An 11624-nucleotide genomic window follows, 5' to 3' on the forward strand; every position below is an offset into this window, starting at 1 on the left:
ATAGGTCTAGAGTAACTGGGATAACAGTGTTGATGTGAGCTATGATCAGTCTTTCAAAGCACTTCATGGCTACAGATGTGAGTGCTACGGGTCGGTAGTCATTTAGGCAGGTTACCTTAGTGTTCTTGGGCACAGGCACTATGGTGGTCTGCTTAAAACATGTTGGCATTACAGACTCGGACAGGGAGAGGTTAAAAATGTCAGTGAAGACACTTGCAAGTTGGTCAGCGCATGCTCGCAGTAATCTGTCTGTCCCTCCGGCCTTGTAAATGTTGACCTGTTTAAAGGTCTTACTCACATCGGCTGCGGAGAGCATGATCACACAGTCTTCTGGAACAGCTGGTGCTCTCATGCATGTTTCAGTGTTATTTGCATTGAAGCCAGCATAGAAGTAGTTCAGCTCATCTAGTAGGCTTGTTCCCCTCGGCAGCTCTCTGCTGTGCTTCCCTTTGTAGTCTGTAATGGTTTGCAAGCCCTGCCACATCCGACGAGCATCAGAGCCGGTGTAGTACGATTCGATCATAGTCCTGTATTGACGCTTTGCCTGTTTGATGGATCGTCAGAGGGATTTCTTATAAGCTTCCGAGTTAGAGTCCCGCTCCTTGAAAGCGGCAGCTCTACCCTTTAGCTCAGTGCGGTTGTTGCCTGTAATCCATTGCTTCTGGTTGGGGTATGTATGTACAGTCACTGTGGGGACGACGTCATCGATGCACTTATTGATGAAGCCAGTGACTAATGTGGTGTACTCCTCAATGGCATCGGAAGAATCCCGGAACATATTATTCCAGTCTGTGCTAAGTTTAAGTAGCACAAATCCGGGCTGTACAGCAGGTCTCCTACACGGAGGCACAGGAAATTGTTGAATGAGGGAGTGGAGCTGAGGAAGATATGGCGGTGGATGCCCAGAAGCCAATTGAGATTCAGAATGTCATTCATCAGATGAAGGATACAGATACATTGATAGTGAAGAAGGTGGATTTTGTGGAGTTTATTGCGCAAGTGATTCATTGTACTGTCCGAACGAGCAAAAGTCCAAGAAGCTGGACATAATTGTATCTGCAGCTCAAATCAAATCAAATTTTATTTGTCACTTACACATGGTTAGCAGATGTTAATGCGAGTGTAGCGAAATGCTTGTGCTTCTAGTTCCGACAATGCAGTAATAACCAATGGGTAATCTAACCTAACAATTCCACAACTACTACCTTATACACACAAGTGTAAAGGGATAAAGAATATGTACATAAAGATATATGAATGAGTGATGGTACAGAACGGCATAGGCAAGATACAGTAGATGGTATCGAGTACAGTATATACATATGAGATGAGTAATGTAGGGTATGTAAACATAAAAGTGCATAGTTTAAAGTGGCTAGTGATACATGTATTACATAAAGATGGCAAGGTGCAGTAGATGATATAGAGTACAGTATATACATATACAGTGGGGAGAACAAGTATTTGATACACTGACGATTTTGCAGGTTTTCCTACTTACAAAGCATGTAGAGGTCTGTAATTTTTATCATAGGTACACTTCAACTGTGAGAGACGGAATCTAAAACAAAAATCCAGAAAATCACATTGTATGATTTTTAAATAATTAATTTGCATTTTATTGCATGACATAAGTATTTGATCACCTACCAACCAGTAAGAATTCCGGCTCTCACAGACCTGTTAGTTTTTCTTTAAGAAGCCCTCCTGTTCTCCACTCATTACCTGTATTAACTGCACCTGTTTGAACTCGTTACCTGTATAAAAGACACCTGTCCACACACAATCAAACAGATTCCAACCTCTCCACAATGGCCAAGACCAGAGAGCTGTGTAAGGACATCAGGGATAAAATTGTAGACCTGCACAAGGCTGGGATGGGCTACAGGACAATAGGCAAGCAGCTTGGTGAGAAGGAAACAACTGTTGGCGCAATTATTAGAAAATGGAAGAAGTTCAAGATGACGGTCAATCACTCTCGGTCTGGGGCTCCATGCAAGATTTCACCTCGTGGGGCATCAATGATCATGAGGAAGGTGAGGGATCAGCCCAGAACTACACGGCAGGACCTGGTCAATGACCTGAAGAGAGCTGGGACCACAGTCTCAAAGAAAACCATTAGTAACACACTACGCCGTCATGGATTAAAATCCTGCAGCACACGCAAGGTCCCCCTGCTTAAGCCAGTGCATGTCCAGGCCTGTCTGAAGTTTGCCAATGACCATCTGGATGATCCAGAGGAGGAATGGGAGAAGGTCATGTGGTCTGATGAGACAAAAATAGAGCTTTTTGGTCTAACTCCACTCGCCGTGTTTGGAGGAAGAAGAAGTATGAGTACAACCCCAAGAACACCATCCCAACCGTGAAGCATGGAGGTGGAAACATCATTCTTTGGGGATGCTTTTCTGCAAATGGGACAGGACGACTGCACCGTATTGAGGGGAGGATGGATGGGGCCATGTATCGCGAGATCTTGGCCAACAACCTCCTTCCCTCAGTAAGAGCTTTGAAGATGGGTCGTGGCTGGGTCTTCCAGCATGACAACGACCCGAAACACACAGCCAGGGCAACTAAGGAGTGGCTCCGTAAGAAGCATCTCAAGGTCCTGGAGTGGCCTAGCCAGTCTCCAGACCTGAACCCAATAGAAAATCTTTGGAGGGAGCTGAAAGTCCGTATTGCCCAGCGACAGCCCCGAAACCTGAAGGATCTGGAGAAGATCTGTAGGGAGGAGTGGGCCAAAATCCCTGCTGCAGTGTGTGCAAACCTAGTCAAGAACTACAGGAAACGTATGATCTCTGTAATTGCAAACAAAGGTTTCTGTACCAAATATTAAGTTCTGCTTTTCTGATGTATCAAATACTTATGTCATGCAATAAAATGCAAATTAATTACTTAAAAATTATACAATGTGATTTTCTGGATTTTTGTTTTAGATTCCGTCTCTCATAGTTGATGTGTACCTATGATAAAAATTACAGACCTCTACATGCTTTGTAAGTAGGAAAACCTGCAAAATCGGCAGTGTATCAAATACTTGTTCTCCCCACTGTACATTATATTAAGTGGCATTGTTTAAAGTGGCTAGTGATACATTTTTGATACATTTCCATCAATTTCCATTATTAAAGTGAGCTGGAGTTGAGTCAGTATGTTGGCAGCAGCCACTCGATGTTAGTGATGGCTGTTTAACAGTCTGATGGCCTTGAGATATAAGCTGTTTTTCAGTCTCTCGGTCCCTGCTTTGATGCACCTGTACTGACCTCGCCTTCTGGATGATAGCGGGGTGAACAGGCAGTGGCTCGGGTGGTTGTTGTCCTTGATGATCTTTATGGCCTTCCTGTGACATCGGGTGTTGTAGGTGTCCTGGAGGGCAGGTAGTTTGCCCCCAGTGATGCGTTGTGCAGACCTCACTACCCTCTGGAGAGCCTTACGGTTGTGGGCGGAGCAGTTGCCGTACCAGGCGGTGATACAGCCCGACAGAATGCTCTCGATTGTGCATCTGTCGAAGCTGCAAGGTTTTTGGTTATTCAGGAATTAACAGCTGAAACATTGCAGGGAATACTGACTAAAGATGATCCCCTCCCAGACCCCTGAGCCTGTGTAGGGGTATGATTTGGATTGGATTATGACTGAAGGTGTGGGGATGTTTGTTTTTTATTGATATATAATTTTTTATTTGTATGAGAAGAAGAAGAGATCATGCAAAAGGTAAAAACTTTTTTTGTGTCACTTTAGAAGATGACTGTAGAAAGAAAATTGAAACCTGAGAGACAGATACAGTACATAAAAGAGAAAAGGGCAGGGGAATGAAAGAAAGAGGCGTGGGACAGCAGCCAGCAACCGTCTCTGGCGTTTTCCCCCAATCATGTCATTAATTTGAAAAAATCACAGACAGAAACAGCCAGGTGCAGGGAGAGAGGACAGGATAGGAACAGGGAGAGGGAGAGAACACCCAGCTAGAACAGTACAGGTGAACACTTGAGGTCGCTATCCGGGAAGAGCCTATGTCCTCAGAGTAAACCCCTATTCTTAGCTTTTTGCACAAAGCATCGAAGATTAGCTTTTTGCACAAAGCATCGTACCTTCACTAAAACGACTGTCATTCCAAAAGAAGGCCATTGGCAAATCTCAAATTCACCAGCTGCTTTATGATGCAGCCTTTACTTGTAAGTAGCTCGGTTTTTGATAAGGGTGTTGATTGTGGCCTGTGGAATGTTGTCCCAATCCTCTTCAGTGGCTGTGCGAAGTTGCTGGATATTGGCGGGAACTGGAACACGCTGTTGTACACATCAATCCAGATCATCCCAAACATGCTCAATGAGTGACATGTCTGGTGGGTATGTAGGCCATTGAAGAAATGGGACATTTTCAGCTTCCAGGAATTGTGTACAGATCCTTACGACATGGGGCTGTGCATTTTCATACTGAAACATGAGGTGATGGCGGCAAATGAATAGCACGACAATGGGCCTCAGGATCTCGTCGTGGTATCTCTGTGCATTCAAATTGCCATTGACAAAATGCAATTGTGTTTGTTGTCCGTAGCTTATGCCTGTCCATACCATAACCCCACCGCGACCATGGGGCACTCTGTTCACAACGTTGACGTCAGCAAACCGCTTGCCCATCCAACGCCATCTGCCCGGTACAGTTGACACCGGAATGAATCTATGAAGAGCACATTTCTCCAGCCTGTCAGTGGCCATCGAAAGTGAGCATTTGCCCCCTGAAGTATGTTACGACGCCGAAATGCAGTCAGGTGAAGACCCTGGTGAGGATGACGAGCACACAGATGAGCTTCCCTGAGACGGTTTCTGACAGTTTGTACAGAAATTCTTCGGTTGTGCAAATCCACAGTTTCATCAGCTGTCCAGGTGACTGGTCTCAGACAATCCTGTAGGTGAAGAAGCCGGATGTAGAGGTCCTGGCCTGGTGTGGTTACACGTGGTCTGTGGTTGTGAGGCCAGTTGAACGTACTGCCAAATTCTCTAAAACGACATTGTTAGAGAAATGAACATTCAATTCTCTGGCAACAGCTCTGGTGGACATTCCTGCAGCCAGCATGCCAATTACATGCTCCTTCAAAACTTGAGACGTCTGTGGCATTGTGTTGTGTGACAAAACTGTGCATTTTAGAGTGCCGTTTTATTGTCCCTAGCACAAGACGCACCTGTGTAATGATAATGCTGTTAAATCAGCTTTTTGATATGCCACACCTGTCAGGTGAATGGATTATCTTGGCAAAGGAGAAATGCTGATTAACGAAATTTTTGAGAAATAAGCTTTTTGTGCATATGGAACAATTCTGGGATGTTTTTTTTCAGCTCATGAAACATGGGACCAACACTTTACATGCATTTATACTTTTGTTCAGTATACTTTACTCACATATAAAGGTTGGATGGAAACCTGCTTACATTTAAATATTGACACATACTAATATTATTATGCTCAACTTTCCTTAATGACTCAAAGTTAAAGTTGTGTATATAGAGTGCATTCGAAAGTATTCAGACCCCTTGAATTTTTCCACATTTTGTAACGTTACAGCCTTATTTTAAAATTGATTAAATTGTTTTTGCAAATGTAAAACTTAAATATCACATTTACATAAGTTTTCAGACCCTTTACTCAGTACTTTGTTGAAGCACCTTTGGCAGCGATTACAGCCTCAACTATTCTTGGTTATGGCGCTAGAAGCTTGGCACACCTGTATTTGGGGAGTTTCTCCCATTCTTCTCTACAGATCCTCTCAAGTTCTGTCAGATTGGATTGGGAGCGTTGCTGCACAGCTATTTTCAGGTCTCTCCAGAGATATTCGATCGGGTTAAAGTCGAGGCTCTGGCTGGGCCACTCAAGGACATGCAGAGACTTGTCCCAAAGTCACTCCTGCGTTGTCTTGGCTGTGTGCTCAGGGTTGTTGTCCTGTTGGAAGGTGAACCTTCACCCCAGTCTGAGGTTTTCATCAAGGATCTCTCTGTACTTTGCTCCATTCAACTTTCCCGGTCCTTGCCACTAAAAAACATCCTCACAGCATGATGCTGCCACCACCATGCTTCACCGTAAGGATGTTTCCAGGTTTCCTCCCGACATGGCACTTGGCATTCTGGCTAAAGAGTTCAATCTTGGTTTCATCAGACCAGAGAGTCTTGTTTCTCATGGTCTGAGTCCTTTAGGTGCCTTTTGGCAATCTCCAAGTGGGCTGTCATGTGCTTTTTACTGAGGAGTGGCTTCCGTCTGGCCACTCTACCATAAAGGCCTGATTGGTGGAGTACTGCAGAGATGGTTTTGGTTGATGAACTCAGTGGGGTTTTTTGAACTCAGTGGGTTTGTCTGGCTAATAACCTACACAAATGGGTTGCAATATTCAAGGTAAATGAAATGAAATGAAATCCAAATTGAGACTCCCCTGGTGTCCTGAAGTCCTCCTTTTTTGTGTGCAAATGTTTTCACAACGGCCTGTAGGTCCAGGTTGTGGGCCCGACTGTTTTCTATACTGAGTATTGCCAACCCGGATAGTGTTTCCTGAGACATTGTGCATTATATGTCCATCGTGGTAGACAACATTTTTACTTACTCTTGAAAGATGCATGACAATATATACCCGAGTTAAGGGACTGTTGATATTGCAACCATAGAACTCAAACGCCAGTTCACCAGTATGAAAGAAATCCCTAACAGCTTTTTTTGTTTACGTCCTCAATAACTATTTTCTGCTAAAGATGATAATCTGTTTGTATCTGCTAATTTATTGCCTGTCCAGTATCCAGATGACCTGTCCTCAGAGCTTCCTATACAGTTAGTCTCTTTCCGTTACGTGTTGAGGCCTGCCGTTAAGGAGAATGAGCTTGCAACGAGAGGCTAAGGATGTTACAGAACTGCTGTATTTGAATCACAACTCCCTTCTGCCCAGTTTCCCTGACGTTGCTATGGCTATCAAGCTGTTTGTACCATCCCTGTAGCTGTTGCTTCTGCGAAGAGATCGTTTTCTAAACTAAAACTCATAAAGAACTACCTAAGAAGCATTAGGCTCTTGGTATGATATGCACTTTTGAACACCTGCGTAAGCTCCACTCATTGCACTGGCGCCGTCGTATCCTTGACCACAGCATTTGTTCACTGATATCCCCTCATACTTTCAATCAGTTTATTTGTTCTTTTTCACTTTTCAGTCACATTCCTGAAGCCCAAGACACAAACACTTAGCTTCCTAGTACATACAGTATGGAAATAAAAAAGGTTGATTAATTACTTTTTGGAGAGTTACTGTCAAAATGATGTATTAAATAAGAAAAATAAACATCGATGACAGGCGCGTGGGCCCGCAAAACTACTGGGCCCCCTCCACTTTACAGGGGCTGCGGGGGTGTCCAGTACACTTGTGGTGAGTCTATCACTACCTCATCTCTGTACCCCACACATAGAGCAGTGAATTTCACACACAGATTCAACCACAAAGAACAACCACAAAGAGGTTTTGCAATGCCTTGCAAAGAAGGGCACATATTGGTAGATGGTATAAATTAAAAAAGCAGACATTGAATATCCCTTTGAGCATAGTGAAGTTATTAATTATACTTTAGATGGTGTATCAATACACCTCGTCCCTACAAAGATACAGGAATCCTTCCTAGCACAGTTGACTGAGTGGAAGGAAACTGCTCAGGGAGGGCAATGGTGACTTCAAAACAGTTACAGAGTTTAATGGCTGTCACAGGAGAAAACTCAGGTTGGATCAACAACATTGTAGTTACTCCACAATACTAACCTTATTGCCAAAGTGAAAAGACGGAAGCCTGTACAGAATGCAAATATTCCAAAGCACTCTCCATATTTTCAAGCATAGTGGTGGCTGCATCATCTTATGGGTATACTTGTAATCGTTAAGGACTGGGGAGTTTTTCGGGATAAAAAAAGAAACAGAATGGAGCTAAGCAAAATCCTAGAGGAAAGCCTGGTTCAGTCTGCTTTCCATCAGACAATAGGAGATTAATTTACCTTTCAGCAGGACAATAACCTAAAACACAAGGCCAAAACTACACTGGAGTTGCTTACCAAGAAGACAAATCAAATCAAACTTTATTTGTCACATGCCCCGAATACAACAAGAGTAGGCCTTACTGTGAAATGCTTTCTTACAAGCCCTTAACCAACACTTCAAGAAGAGTTAAGAAAATATTTACCAAATAAAGTAAAGTAAAAAATAATTTATTAAGTAACACAAAAAAATAATAATAACGAGGCTATATACAGGAGGTACTGGTACAGAGTCAGTGTGCGGGGGTACAGGTTAGTTGAGGTCATTTGTATATGTCGGTAGGGGTGAAATGACTATGCATAGACAATAAACAGTGAGTAGCAGCAGTGTACAAAACAAATGGTGGTGAAGGGGGGGGGGTCAATGTAAATAGTCCGGTGGCCATTTCATTAATTGTTCAGCAGTCTTTTGGCTTGGGGGTAGAAGCCATTATTTAACTACAGCATGTACATTCCAATCATTTATTTTTTATGGCTTTGCCTTTCTTAGGTTGAGTGTTAATCCCTATTTGTGCTGTGACATAATTTATACCTACAGTAATCAAAAATCACTTTCACTCTCCATGATTACCTTTTCCTGGTACTAATGTTGCTAACAAGATGACCGCTTCACTGGAAAAGCACTCAATATAACAGCAAAGCTAAACTGATGTTAGCCAGATGAGAGGTCAACTGTAATTGATGAACAATGAGTTTTTCCAGTCGCCTCCCATTAGTTAAAAACTCAGAGGCAGGCAGGTACAGTAGAGGGCATCTGAGGGGAAATATTTATGGCTCTTTAGCCACAATTGTACGGCTCATTCTGGGTATTGCTTCAAAGTGTGTGTTTATGTGTGTGTTCTTGTGCGTGTGAACGTGAGTTTGTGTGAGAGAGAGATTTCTCTTCGCCCTCCTCTCTTCTGTGGAGAGACCCAAAGCTGAACAAGAGGTGGAGGGTTAATGAGCTGTGGGTGAATGGCGTTAGTTAGCGTCCATCCCACACCAAATGCCCTGCTGCTCTGCTGAGCTGAGACAACGCTGTGGTTCCGGGCCCCTCGGAAACCTCTTCTAGGCCTGGCAGGTCCGTTGTACTCATCACCATTGTCTCTGTGTTAGCTCTCCTCGTTAGTGGCTCCTCATGAATCGTCACCGTTTTTGTCCCTCAAACAAAATGTAGGGCCAACAATGTGCCTGTCTATGATATCGGGAACAGCTATGGCTGGGCATGTTTTCACTTCTGGTATAGTATAGAGAAAATAAATAACTGTAAAGGGGACCAGGAATGTCATGAAGACAGTAAGTCAGACTATGCATTAAGAAACCATGTAAAGAATCAGCCACCACTTTGTAACAGAGAACAGAAAGGAGCAGGTTCAGGCCAGGGGTTAATTTCAATACTCGTGGTTGAAAGAGACTGGAATGTTTTAGCCCTTATCATTGTAGTATATACATTTAGAGAAATAATCCAAATGCCAACACATTTAATCACAGGGTCTTAAGTAGCTTATATATACTCTGAGGAGCTATACAGCCTAAGACCTATTTTGTTTGTTCACGCAATGGGTTGGTTTCCCAGTAACAGATTTGTATTTCATATGGATCCCCATTAGCAGCTGCGAAGGCAGCAGCTACTCTTCCACAAGGTGTATTTTTTATATATTTTAAAATCTGATTCTACTGCTTGCATCAGTTACCTGATGTGGAATAGAGTTCCATGTGGTCATGGCTCTATGTAGTATTGTGTGCCTCCCATAGTCTGTTCTGGACTTGGGGATTATGAAGAGACCTCTGGTGGCATGTCTTGTGGGGTATGAATGGGTGCCCGAGCTGTGTGCTAGTAGTTTAAACAGACAGCTCGGTGAGTTCAGCTTGTCAACAGTGCTTATAAAAACAAGTAGTGATGAAGTCCATCTCTCTTCCACTTTGAGCCATGAGAGATTGACATGCATATCATTAATGTTAGCTCTCCGTGTACATTTAAGGGCCAGCCGTGCTGCCCTGTTCTGAGCCAATTGTAGCCGTGCTGCCCTATTCTGAGCTAATTGTAATTTTCCTAAGTCTCTCTTTGTGGCACCTTACCACACGACTGAACAGTAGTCCAGATGTGACAAAACAAGGGCTTGTAGGACCTGCCTTGTTGATAGTGTTGTTAAGAAGGCAGAAGAGCGCTTTATTATGGACAGACTTCTCCCCATCTTAGCTACTGTTGTATCAACATGTTTTGACCATGACAGTTTACAATCCAGGGTACCTCAAAGCAGTTTAGTCACCTCAAACTTGGTCAATTTCCACATCATTCAGTTGAGGTTTAGGGTTTAGTGAATACAATGTTTTCAGGTAAACTGGCCCATAATCATCTTCCAAAAATATTGAGGACGGCCTGTCAATGACACGTGAGATGTACAGGGGGGAAAGGGTTGAGGTCAAGTTCAGACATGAAATAAAAATTACATTCATCCGAAGAAAAACTACTCAGGCCATACATAATTTGGCAACTTTGTTTTAAGGAGTAGGGAACTGTCACGGATGCCATTTTGCCACCAAAAGTTCAAAGACAGTTAAGAAGAAAGCAAGTGACAATGTTATGGTCATGGAATGTTTGGGGGTGAGTAGGCTTGGCATGGTGACGCCCAGGCCCTCTGCTTCTGCAGTACAAGTCAACAGCCAACAGGTGGAGATGCAGTGTGGACATGATATCAGTAACCAATACTCCCACCTAGTGGCACAAATGGCACAGTAATAAACCCAATACTTTTAATCAACTCATTGAAATTGTGGCTAATGCTCCACTAGAAATGACACTACAGAGAAAAAATCCAATCAGTAGACATTGTAGTTGCAAGCACAGACAGGCAGGTCTAATGTAACTACAGTTACACTGTTAGATAGTACTTAACTTACACCTGTTGTGGATTGTGTAGTCTAATCACACATTTAAAATTGTATATGCATGCGATCTGTAAACAAACTCAACTTAACTGTGGCTAAACCTCATTACCCAAGATTACCATTTTATTACGCAGTTATTCGCATTGTTTTATTACTCAGTCATCCCTCCATTATTTTATTACTATTATCAAAATGTTACATTTGTTTGCAAATCCTTGAAATTGTTCATCCCACAAACTGCTTCAATTGTAGGTAATGTAACAATGTGTAGCTACACTGCACAGGAGGCTGCTGAGGGGAGAACGGCTCATTCCAGCCATTATTGGCTGGAATAGAGCAAATGGAATGGCATCAAACACATGAAAACCATGTGTTTGATACTATTCCACTCCAGCCATTACCACAAGCCCGTTCTCCCCAATTAAGGTACCACCAACCTCCTGTGCTACACTATACCTACCTACGTAATTAAACTCAGCAAATAAAATAAAAAATCAGGACCCTGTCTTTCAAAGATAATTCGTAAAAATCCAAATAACTTCACAGATCTTCATTGTAAATCGTTTAAACACTGTTTCCCATGCTTGTTCAATGAACCATAAACAATTAATGAACATACACCTGTGGAACGGTCATTAAGACACTAACAGCTTACAGACGGTAGGCTATTAAGGTCACAGTTATGAAAACTTAGGACACTAAAGAGGCCTTTCTACTGA

The sequence above is a fragment of the Salvelinus alpinus genome, chromosome 5 (assembly GCF_045679555.1).
Source record: "Salvelinus alpinus chromosome 5, SLU_Salpinus.1, whole genome shotgun sequence".
Lineage (NCBI taxonomy): Eukaryota > Metazoa > Chordata > Actinopteri > Salmoniformes > Salmonidae > Salvelinus > Salvelinus alpinus.